Here is a 10,623-nt window from a genome sequence, read left to right on the forward strand (position 1 = left end):
GAAGGGTCTAGGCCCGAAACGTCAGCTTTCCTGCTCCTCTGATGCTGCTTGGCCTGCTGTGTTCATCCAGCTCTACACCTTGTTATCTCTGTTATTCTGTCTATCAAGTCTACTCTGCCATTCAATGACATCATGGCTGATCTGATAATCCTCAACTCCACTTTCCTGTCTTTTCCCCATTATCCTTGATACCTGCACTGATTAAAAATCTCACTATCTTAGTCTTGAATGCAATTAACAACACAGCCTCTACAATCCCTTGTGTAAAGAATTCCACAAGTCCCTATTCCCAGAGTGAAAGCTTCAAAGCTCAATGACAACTTAAAAGAACAGTCCTTACCCTAGATGAAAACAATAAATAAAACAACAAATGGTAAAACAAATCTGAAAGAACCTTGGATGTTGGAAATCAGAAACAAAAACAGAAACTGTTGGAAAAGCTCAGCAGGTCTGGCAGCATCTCTAGAGAGAAATCAGAGTTAACGTTTCAGGTCCAGAGACCCTTCTTAAGACTCTTCTTTACCATTTACAAATGGTAAAGCTCTGACAAACGGAGCAATTTTTAAAAGATGTCTGTTTTTTAATTATATTTCATTGAAGCATTGCTTTTGTTACATTAAACAATATCATGATGAAGTGCTAAATGGGGGGATAGTAAGGGGAATTACAACAGTCAATTTGTGGATTTACACCCAACTACAAACCTGAGCACATTATTCAGGGAGTCAATTCAGTGCAAAACTGCAAAAGGACACACTGTATATGTAATACATTGTTCCTTTTTAAAGGAGGAAATCAGTGAAGTAACATGAAGAGGAAACAACATGGTAGAATTGTTAACAGCTATCTTCTAAGAATAGACACTATAAAGATAAAAAATTAATTCGCTAGCCAATTGTTGTGATATTGCGAACATTCTGCAACATTCAAAAATAGTCAACTAATGGAGAGATTTGATAAGATTGAATACAAGCAAATATAGTCTATAAAATAAGAGAAAAATCTATTCTTGCAGTGTTATTAGGCTGAGAACAGTAGGTGAAGAAATGGAAACTTTCAAAGGAATAAACCAGAGGAGCTCCTACACTGCAGTAACTTGGTAAGAAGCAGCCAGAATACATTTAGAAGGAGAAACTTTATAAATTTCCCTGATTTATTTGAAGATATTATCAATACAGTAGAACTCAATTCATAGAACTGTTGTGACACAACACTAGGCACTGAATAATGCCTTTTATTCAGATTTTCATAACGCCTTCGTCAAGGGCCCAGCTGAAAAACTTTCAAAGAAACTAAACATTCTGAAAATCCAGAAGCGAACATGGAACGGAACAAAATTTTCAAAAGAAAAGAAACAGCTCTCATAGGAAATGTTGTATTGAGTTGCAGGGAAGTTTAAGGGAATACCACAGGAGTCTATTTCACACTTTTAATCTTCTCAAAATACGTGGATGTGAGAGCCCACAGAAAGTTTGCAGATGAAAGCACACAGAGGGAGCAATTTGTGGAAATTTGTGGAATGGTTTAGATTTATCAGTTTAGTTACATATCCCATGATACTCCAGGTAAATAATGGTATGACTTATTACGAAAGCAAAATACCGGGGATATGGTATCCTGAAAAGCAAACAAGTTGATGAAAATTCTCAACAGGTCTGGTAGCATCCATGAAGAGAGAAACAGAGTTAATGTTTCAAGTTGAATGTGATTCATGCTTCATGCCTGGTTTTTAAATGTAAAACAGATATAAAGTACAGCAATTTATGAGTTGTAAATACACTGAAGCATGGATCCCACCACTAAATTTCTGGGGTCCATTTCTTAGGTCGTCCAGGCAGTCACCAAAAAATTTGGTCTTGAATATGTTAAATAGCAACCCGAGTCCAATGAAGGAGACCTGTGTAAAATTAGTTGCTGATGAGTGAGTCAGGCATTGGTGTTGCCCTGTTTTGGATTTTTTCTGCAAACATCACATAAAAGCAAGGTTTATTTTCATGTTCTTTTTCCTTTAAGAAAAAAGTCTCTGCAGACAGCAGTGAGGCAAGCAGTCTAAAATTAATTATTCTCGCAAAATAAACTGTGGTAAACACACAACAGACTCTAGTCATCTTGGAAATATAGATGAGCCCCTCTTTGCAGTAAGGAGGGTGGGAGTTCTATCTGCCTGATATCCAAAGTGGCAACTCTTTTAATTTCTGGGGCAGCATGATTTGCATTGTAGATTCCTGTAATTGGGAGCTTATCCATTTACAGGGTGAAGCAATATTTTGCTGCGGGATACAAAACGCTCATTGTCTTTTTCAAGTCATGTCACGTCTTTAATGTCCATCTGATCCAGCAAACAGCATGGATAACATTAATCCAGAGCCTTGTCGAAAAGACCAATTCTGAAAGTACATTTCCCCTTCAGCACTGTACTGGATCCGTCTGAATGTCGTTTATATTGGTTCACTTCACCAAAAAGCTGCTAAGAAATATTAGTAATTATTGTAAAGAAATGACCGAATTAAAAGGAAAAGCATTGACCAACCATAATAAATTATCTTACTCCATAAAAAACAGTAATTAAAAGCAGCATGACCGAGCAAAATGCGAACTCAATTTGATCCACTACATTGCTGAGCTGGTAATGTACTGAACGTTAACAGTTTACAAATGGATAAAAATAGGATAAACAATTCACACATCTGAAAACCGCATTTTATTCATAGGTAATGGCACAAACAAAATCCTGGACGTTCTAGTCAACTATTCCTTCTGAATGTAATTAAAATGTTAACTTTAAATCTATCGGATGGTCAACTGCAACCCTATTTCTTATCCATCAGAAATAATATCTACAAATTATAAACAAATCCCTCTGATCAGCAAGCCTCTTCTAATGTTTCAGGGGAGACTCAGTGGACCTGAACAGCAGAGTTACTTATTTTCCCAGGATGCCTGTTTGGGCTGCATTGCCAATTTATTTTCAGAACCTGCAGGAATCATTGTAGTTGTGTCTTACGTACTTAATATATTTTACAAAGATATTTCCTTTTAATTATTAACATTAATTTCCAACTTACTTACATGTGCAGTACAATAGTTGTGCATGCTGTGTATGCCATATAAACACGAGAAAAGACTAAAAGCATCTTTATTAACCTCTTTTCCATCAAAATGGCAATAAAAATTCAAAATATATCTATAATTACATCTGGGTACACAAATCTATATAGGTTAAGTCAGTGAAAAATATTGCAACATATGAACAGTCTGTGAAAGTGTTTGTGAATCTTACCGTGCGATAAAATTTGGACAGAATAAAATGGAGGTTCAAAACTTGGTATACTATGCTGTGATGTATATGCAGCTGGCACACAAACATGATCTAAGATTCTACCCCTGTACTTTTAACTGATTGCAGACAGGGTGGTGACATGGATACTAAACCTGGTTTTTGTCCACCTGAGCCAGGAAATATGTGGAAGTTGGATGTGGAAAATATCAGGTTCATCTGCGGTTCTCTTTGTATTTGAGAGGCATTTTGATATTCACCATCTAAGTTCAACGGTGACCAGCAGCAACACAGCCATTGTATTTGGAATCATATCCAAACACGTATGAATATCTTCAGTTGTGATGGTGGGGAAAGAGAGGGCAAACAGAAAACTGAGAAGAAAAAAACTGAGATCAGGCTTCTCTCAAGATTATCAATACCATCCAGTTTTGACTCACATCTGGGATGTGACCACAAGAGTTCATCTCTTTCAATAAGAAATTTCCACAAAGATTAAAAATATGTTCAACCTGCACTCATTGAGACAATCTAGAATCCTACTCTAAAGCCAATTTTTTTTTTTACCATGGACTGTGTATAGGAGAGGTTTAACATTGGGATCTCATCTCACAGAAAAGTTACGACACAGGAGGGGCTATGGCCCAACATGTCTGAGTTAATTGACAAAAAGCACATCCCATCATCCTGCACTAGGTCTATAGCCCTCAGGTCATGGCTCTTCAAGTAGACATTAGAAGTTTTTTTTTAAATGTGGTGAGAGCTTCTGCCTCTACTAAACTTTCAGATACTGATTTCTGGCTCTATACCATTCTCAGGTTTTTAAAAAAAGGTTTTCTACTATCCCTTCTAATTCTTCAATCAATTACTTTTATTTGTGACACATCGTTTTGACTCCTCTTCAAAGGTAAATTCTTGTCCCTATTTATTTATGTCTCTCATAATTTTATACCCCTTAATTAAGTCACCATACACCTGCCCTGCCCAACTCTCAAACTCCCCCTTTTCTAAGGAAAACAATCCCAGCACATCCAGGTAAAATTTTCCAGTACTGGCAACATCATCATAAATCTCTTTTGCACCCTCTACAGTACAAATGCATGTTTCCTGTAATGTGGCGAACAGAACTGTACACAGTTTATTTATTTAATTCATGCTTACCAAATGGTTAATTGTACCTAATGAGAAAAGTCACTGCCTTCTTTGTTTGTTATGTCCCTTGGCATTTTCTGTTAATTTAATTTACATTTTATACACCAATCTTTTAATTAAAATTTTGGACTGTGAATTAGCAAAGTCTATCCATGTTTTGGGAACATAATATAGGAATTTGAACTTCAAAATTATATGAATACTCCAGCTTTAATGATTGTGCATTTACTGTATAATATCAAGAGTGCTGAGTGAAATGTTGTATACATAATGAAGAACAGCTAGGGTCAATGGCTGGGTATATCCAGCAGCCTGTACTGTACTTCTCAACACCACAGCAACTGCCCCCATGGGTCTTGTTGTGTTGGGGCAGTTATTTATATGACAGGTAAGGGATAGTGTCATGGGATATGCTTACTCTAGACCTTAGTAACCTGGAGGTCAAAAGATCAACTGAAAAAGTGACAATACGGTTAACTGACTGTTTCATATAATTAACTACTTATTGAGGTTAATCACTCCATTATCTGCCCATTTCTACTGGTAGTGTTAAAAGATCCAACACAAAACATAAACAACTGAAGGCCTGCCCTACAAAGGTGGATTCTGAAGAACTATGTTTAGTATTCTTGCTGATAAGAAAGAGAGGTGGAAGCCAAACTGGATTCTTAGCACAGATAGGGAAAATGCACTCGAGCATACTTGTTGTGTCAGTGTTTCTTCATTGATCTGTAGCCTAACTTATAGTAAAAGCCAGTGTTATAATCAGAATGGATTTTCCCCACTGGTACTATAATTCTTTTCCTCCACATTTTTAACAGCTTGTCTGAAAAAATGTGAAAATTTCTCATGTTTGCAATCAACTTCAATTGTTTTGGTGTTAAGTCAACCAATTAAAATAAACAGATGGCAATGTTTTGGTACTATTTATTTTTTAAATAAACAACAACAAATTCTATTTGTATACCAAACTTAATATAGTAAACAAAAACAGAAGTTGCTGGAAGCTCAGCAGGTCTGGCAGCATCTGTGAAGAAAAAATTGGAGTTAATGTTTTGGGTCTGATGACCCTTCCACAGTACGCAGATGCTGCCAGACTTGCAGAGCTTCCAGCAACTTCTGTTTTTGTTCCTGATTTACAGCATCTGCAGTTCTTTTAGTTTTTATTTAATATAGTAAAATTTATGGTATTTCATAGGCATTTCATAGAGATGTAATCAAACACAAAATGGGCATCAAACTGATGATGATATTGGCAGTTTGTGTTCAAAAACTTAGTCAAAGTGATATGTTTTCAGGAAAGTCTTATGCAGAATAGGATAGAAGTGGGTTAGAGGGATTTCGAGAAAGAACGTTTGAGCACGGGGACTAAATAATCGAGGGCACAGCCATCTGTGGTGGGGTCTTGGGAAACAGGTACATGCAAAGTCAAATTTGGGTATAGGACCATTTGGAAATAACATTTATTACAGAGATACAGACAGATGAAGGTAGGAAGATTTAAATGCAAGGAAGTGAATTTGAAATCTGGGCCATTTTAACATTCAAAATCAAGTTAGGTCAGTGAGGAAGTAGGGTGATTGGAGAGTGGGACAGAATGGGTCAGAATTTTTTTTTTTAAGAAACCAGAAATGTTTGTGACATGTATGTTGAGGGTCTGGCCAGAAATGTTTGTACAATTGAACAAGGAAAGGAAGGTTATATTACACAGCTGCATGTGACTAAAGATGTAGAGAGAGTCAAGGGTAAATCCTTGGGAGATTCTGGAGGTAATGGTGCAGGGAAAGAAGAAAAGCCATTTTTGTAGATGTTATAGCTATGATTAAGTAGCCAAGTGTGGATTCACACCAGTGCAGTGTCATTGCATTGAACACCATATGGTAGACACGGTAGAATGATGGCCTGGTCAACTCTGTCAAAGACTGCAGAGAGTTTACATAGATTGATGAGGGCTAATACATCACAGTTACAGTTACAAAGAAAGTAATGAGTGACATTGTTTGGATCCCTTTCTGCAATAAGGCAGGTGCTGTCTCACAGCACTAGGGACCCGGGTTTGATTCCAACCTTGGGCAACTGTCTGTGTGGAGTTAGCACGTTCTCCTTGTGTCTGCATGCCTTTCCTCTGGGTGCTCTGGTTTCCTCCAAAGATGTACAGGTTAGGTTGACTGGCCATGCAGAAATTGTCCATAGTGGCCAGGGATGTGCAGGCTAGGTGGATTAGATATGGTAAATGCAGGGTTACGGTGATAGGGTGTTGGGCTGGGTCCAGGTGGGGTGCTCCTTGGAGGGTCTGTGTGGACTCGATGGCCCAAATGGTTTCCATCCACACTGCAGGGATTCTATGATTCTGTGAAATCTGATTGCAGAAACTGAAGCTTGGAGCTGTGGGCAAGATACAGTTGGATTTAGAAGAAAACAAAGAGACCAAGATTTTCGTGAGGAAGGTTTGTGATATGGTTGAGATTTGGAAGAACAGAAGACTGATGATATGTTCTTTGAGAAAGGTTTGGTGACTACAGCTTCAAAATCGGCATCTGAGCAGAGTGAACTAATTACAACGTCAGCTAGCATCAAAGCCAGGAAGCGATTTGGGTTATCAGCAATTTAATGGGAATAGAATCAAGGGAGCAGCTGGTGGGTCTCATGTACAGGATAAACAAGGGTGGGGTGTGCACGATAGAGATGGGAGAGAGAGGAAAATGAAGGTGACAGATTTCAAACTTAACAGTTGACAGCGTGTGGATAGGTGAATAAGGTAGAAGGGAGATAAATGGAAAAGCTGCAAAATCAACTGATTGGTAGGCCATAATGCACAGCAGAGGTGAGACTGTAGTTCACGTTGAAGCCTAATCTCCAAAGTTCAATGTATCTGCAGCAATGCTATTTCAACATTTTTTTTTAAGTGACGGACATGAAATGTCATCCAGTAACAAATCTACACAGGAAATTAAAGGAATCATATTTCTTCGTTTGGCAGGTGAATTGCTGAAAGTGAAATTAAACAAATAATTTACAATATGATTGTACTTATTAGAAAAATGTGCTTATTTTTTTTTATTTTGAGCAGAATAGTAATTCGGCTACCCAGACAAGGTCACTTAATTCAATGTGGGTGGGCTTGGGAAACTGTGACTGTGTCATACAGTTTATCTATCATCATAGTTGACCTGGAGGCAAGATGGATTCACATAGGCAGTATTGGCTGGAATAAGACAATCTTTTAAAACCCTGATCTACGAGAAGATCCCAAGGGTATGCAAGGTCATCAGATTCCTATTTTGAACCAGGTTTATCCGTACTACCGTATAAAAAGTACAATGACTCAACATTTTGAATTTATACATTTTGTTTTATTAATAAATTATTTCTAAGGCTGCATACTAATGACAGTTTTCTCTTTAATAATAGCACTGTTTTCCTTTGAGTGGTTGAAACATTTTTTGGACGTTAGGACATAAAATCCTTCATGACAATGTCAATATTTTCAGAAGTCACTCAAACAAAAAGTTTAAAAAGTACTGGATGAAGCATTTCACTCTAATATTTTAACTTACTTATAAGGAATTTTAAAAAGTCTTAATAAATAAATGGAAATAAAATTACATTAAAAATAAACAAGCTACATTGCTCAGTTAACCAATTATTGTACAACAATATATGGTACTATGGTAGTATATGGATCTCATCCAAAATGGCAAAATAATGTGATTTATTTTTCCAATTCTTTGCTATTTGTAACACTTACATTTTCATTTAATTTCAAAACTCTTTTATAAGTATTACATTATAGGCTTACAGCCACTCTTTTGCCCTTGTTTCTGACCTTCTCACCCACCTCTTCCTGTAATCTCCAACGCAGGGGAACATCCACCCCTGGGTCCTACCTTTGTTCAGGGTCCTTCATGATCCTGGAACTCCAAGGGAGGGCAGGGTGTGCTTCCTACAACATTCATAGACTCTGTGGCACTACTGTGCATAACGGGTAGCTCTGAGTTACTGTGGGTCTTAACACAGGCTAAAATGCCTGATTGAAGTGTGATTCTGCAGACTTTCTTGATTAGATGCAGCATGGAATGCTCGCTAGCTGTTCAGCTGGCGTGTGAGATCCCTTCTACATCAACAATCTTTCACTCTAAATTTCAGGTAAGAGCGAGTTTTACCTCTCATGCCCCATTTTTTCGCAAGCCATAACTATTCAAGTGCCAGCCTTGACTAGAGGTCACGCTGCATCTGAAAATCACGGGTTTGAGCAACACCTTACTAAGCGCTCAATTTAGTCTGACATTCTTGTGCAAAGGACTACTGAAGTTATACATACTTGTTCAAATGAAGGCAAAAGATTGTGTTGGAACTATTCAATGGGAAACCAAGAGCTCGCCATGTGTTGCATCTGATATCCAAATTTCAACTTAAACTACTAAAATCTAGTGGTTTGAAAATACTGTGTAATCAGGTAAATCTATCACAATGATTCTATCAGATACTTAATCCTTGATAAACAGTAATCAATTCCTACAGTTGCTGCCATGCCTTACGGACCCCAGTGATTCAGTAGTTACAAAAACACCCAAGTATGGTATATAGATCAGGAAGGTGCCAGGTTTGAACACATCTTGTATGCTAAAAAGCTTATTAAAGCTAAGGTCAACTGGAATTTTCACTTATGGAGTCATCGAGTCATACAGCACAGAAACAGACCCTTCCGTCCAACCAGTCCATGCTGAGCATAATCCCAAACTAATCTAGTCCCACTTGCCTGTTCCTGGCCCATATCCTTCCAAACCTTTCCTATTCATGTACTTATCTAAATGTCTTTTAAATGTTGTAATTGTATCCACATCTACCACTTCCTTAGGAAATTCATTCCACATGCAAACCTCCCTCAGTGTAAAAAATTTTCCCCTCGTTTCTTTTTTAAACCCCTCTCTTCTCACCTTAAAAAACGTGCCCCCTAGTCTTGAAAACCCCCATTCTAGGGGGAAGACAACCACCATTGACTCCATCTATACCCCTCACTATTTTGTAAACTTCCAGAAGGTCGCCTCTCAACTTCCTACAACTCCAGTGAAAAAAGTCCCAACCTATGTAGCGTTTTTTTATAACTCAAACCATCCACACCCGGCAACATCCTGGTATATCTCTTTTGAATCCTCTCCAGCTTAATAATATCCTTCCAATAATTACAGTGTATGTGTGTCTTATAAGCTCTGCTCACACTGGACACAAGTATCTATACAATTAACACTATATCTGTACATATATATTTGAACATATAGAATAATTAAAAAATTTGATTGTTAAGCCTCCCAAAGTTGAACAGTCCAAAGTCACTCCTATCTTGTTTCACACATTAAGAATTAATGGCCATTTGGATGTTGTACCAGACGACTGCCAGTACCCACGTTTGAGCACTACAGTAAGTCACTGTTTTCAGAAGAGGTGATTAATGGAACATATTGTGGGAAATTAAGGAAGTTCTGTACTACACTTACGCGTTTCCAAAGTAAAGAAAATGATTCAGAGGCAAATTACCTGTACTCATCCATTTTGCGTTTAGTCAGTAAGAGTGAAAAAATTAACTCTAAAGAAGGTATTCTGAAAATTTTTTTTTTTCCCCTGACTAGCAAAATTTCTTCTTCACAGGAATCAATTATTCAGCATATGTGAACTCACAAAACTGCAACATATGTGTTTTCATGATGTTTTGCTTTGAATGTCTACAGAATTCTCACAGGGAATTGCATTTAATCTCAGCAACTATCTGTGTGGTTTAGCTTGAGAGGACATTCAATTCCCACAATGCATGTAAAAATTTAACCTCTTAGTTGATATATATCTAGAATTAAATCTGAAAGTCTGATAAATTTCAAATGCTATTAAATTGTTACTTTGGGTGAAAAACTAAAATATTATCTCTTATTTCACACAAAAATAGAATATTGCAAAACCATTGCTAGCCAGTAAACAACAAGCTTACGCAATAAGTCCAAGAAAGTAGCTAGTGGATGCCAGAGGATTATCACCATTCCCTTCATTGATCTAAAAAGAACTTTAGTACAAAAGTACAAAGTAGAAAGAACATACTTTTACCTCATCCACTGACCACTTTAGAGACTGACTATACATTTAATATGGACATCTGGTCTTTTGTATTCCTAAAATCATTTGTAGATTTTTAACTAGCAGTAATC

The 10,623-nt window shown here is 37.2% G+C and overlaps 1 protein-coding gene across 3 annotated transcripts in view; it reads right to left on the bottom strand.

Moving 5' to 3' along the window:
- Positions 1-10,623, bottom strand: part of LOC109928285 (GDP-mannose 4,6 dehydratase-like) — a 180,481-nt gene that overhangs the window by 122,410 nt on the left and 47,448 nt on the right. The gene's annotated exons all lie outside the window — the stretch shown is intronic.

This window comes from Rhincodon typus, chromosome 2 (assembly GCF_021869965.1).
Source record: "Rhincodon typus isolate 14 chromosome 2, sRhiTyp1.1, whole genome shotgun sequence".
NCBI classification, from domain to species: Eukaryota; Metazoa; Chordata; class Chondrichthyes; order Orectolobiformes; family Rhincodontidae; genus Rhincodon; species Rhincodon typus.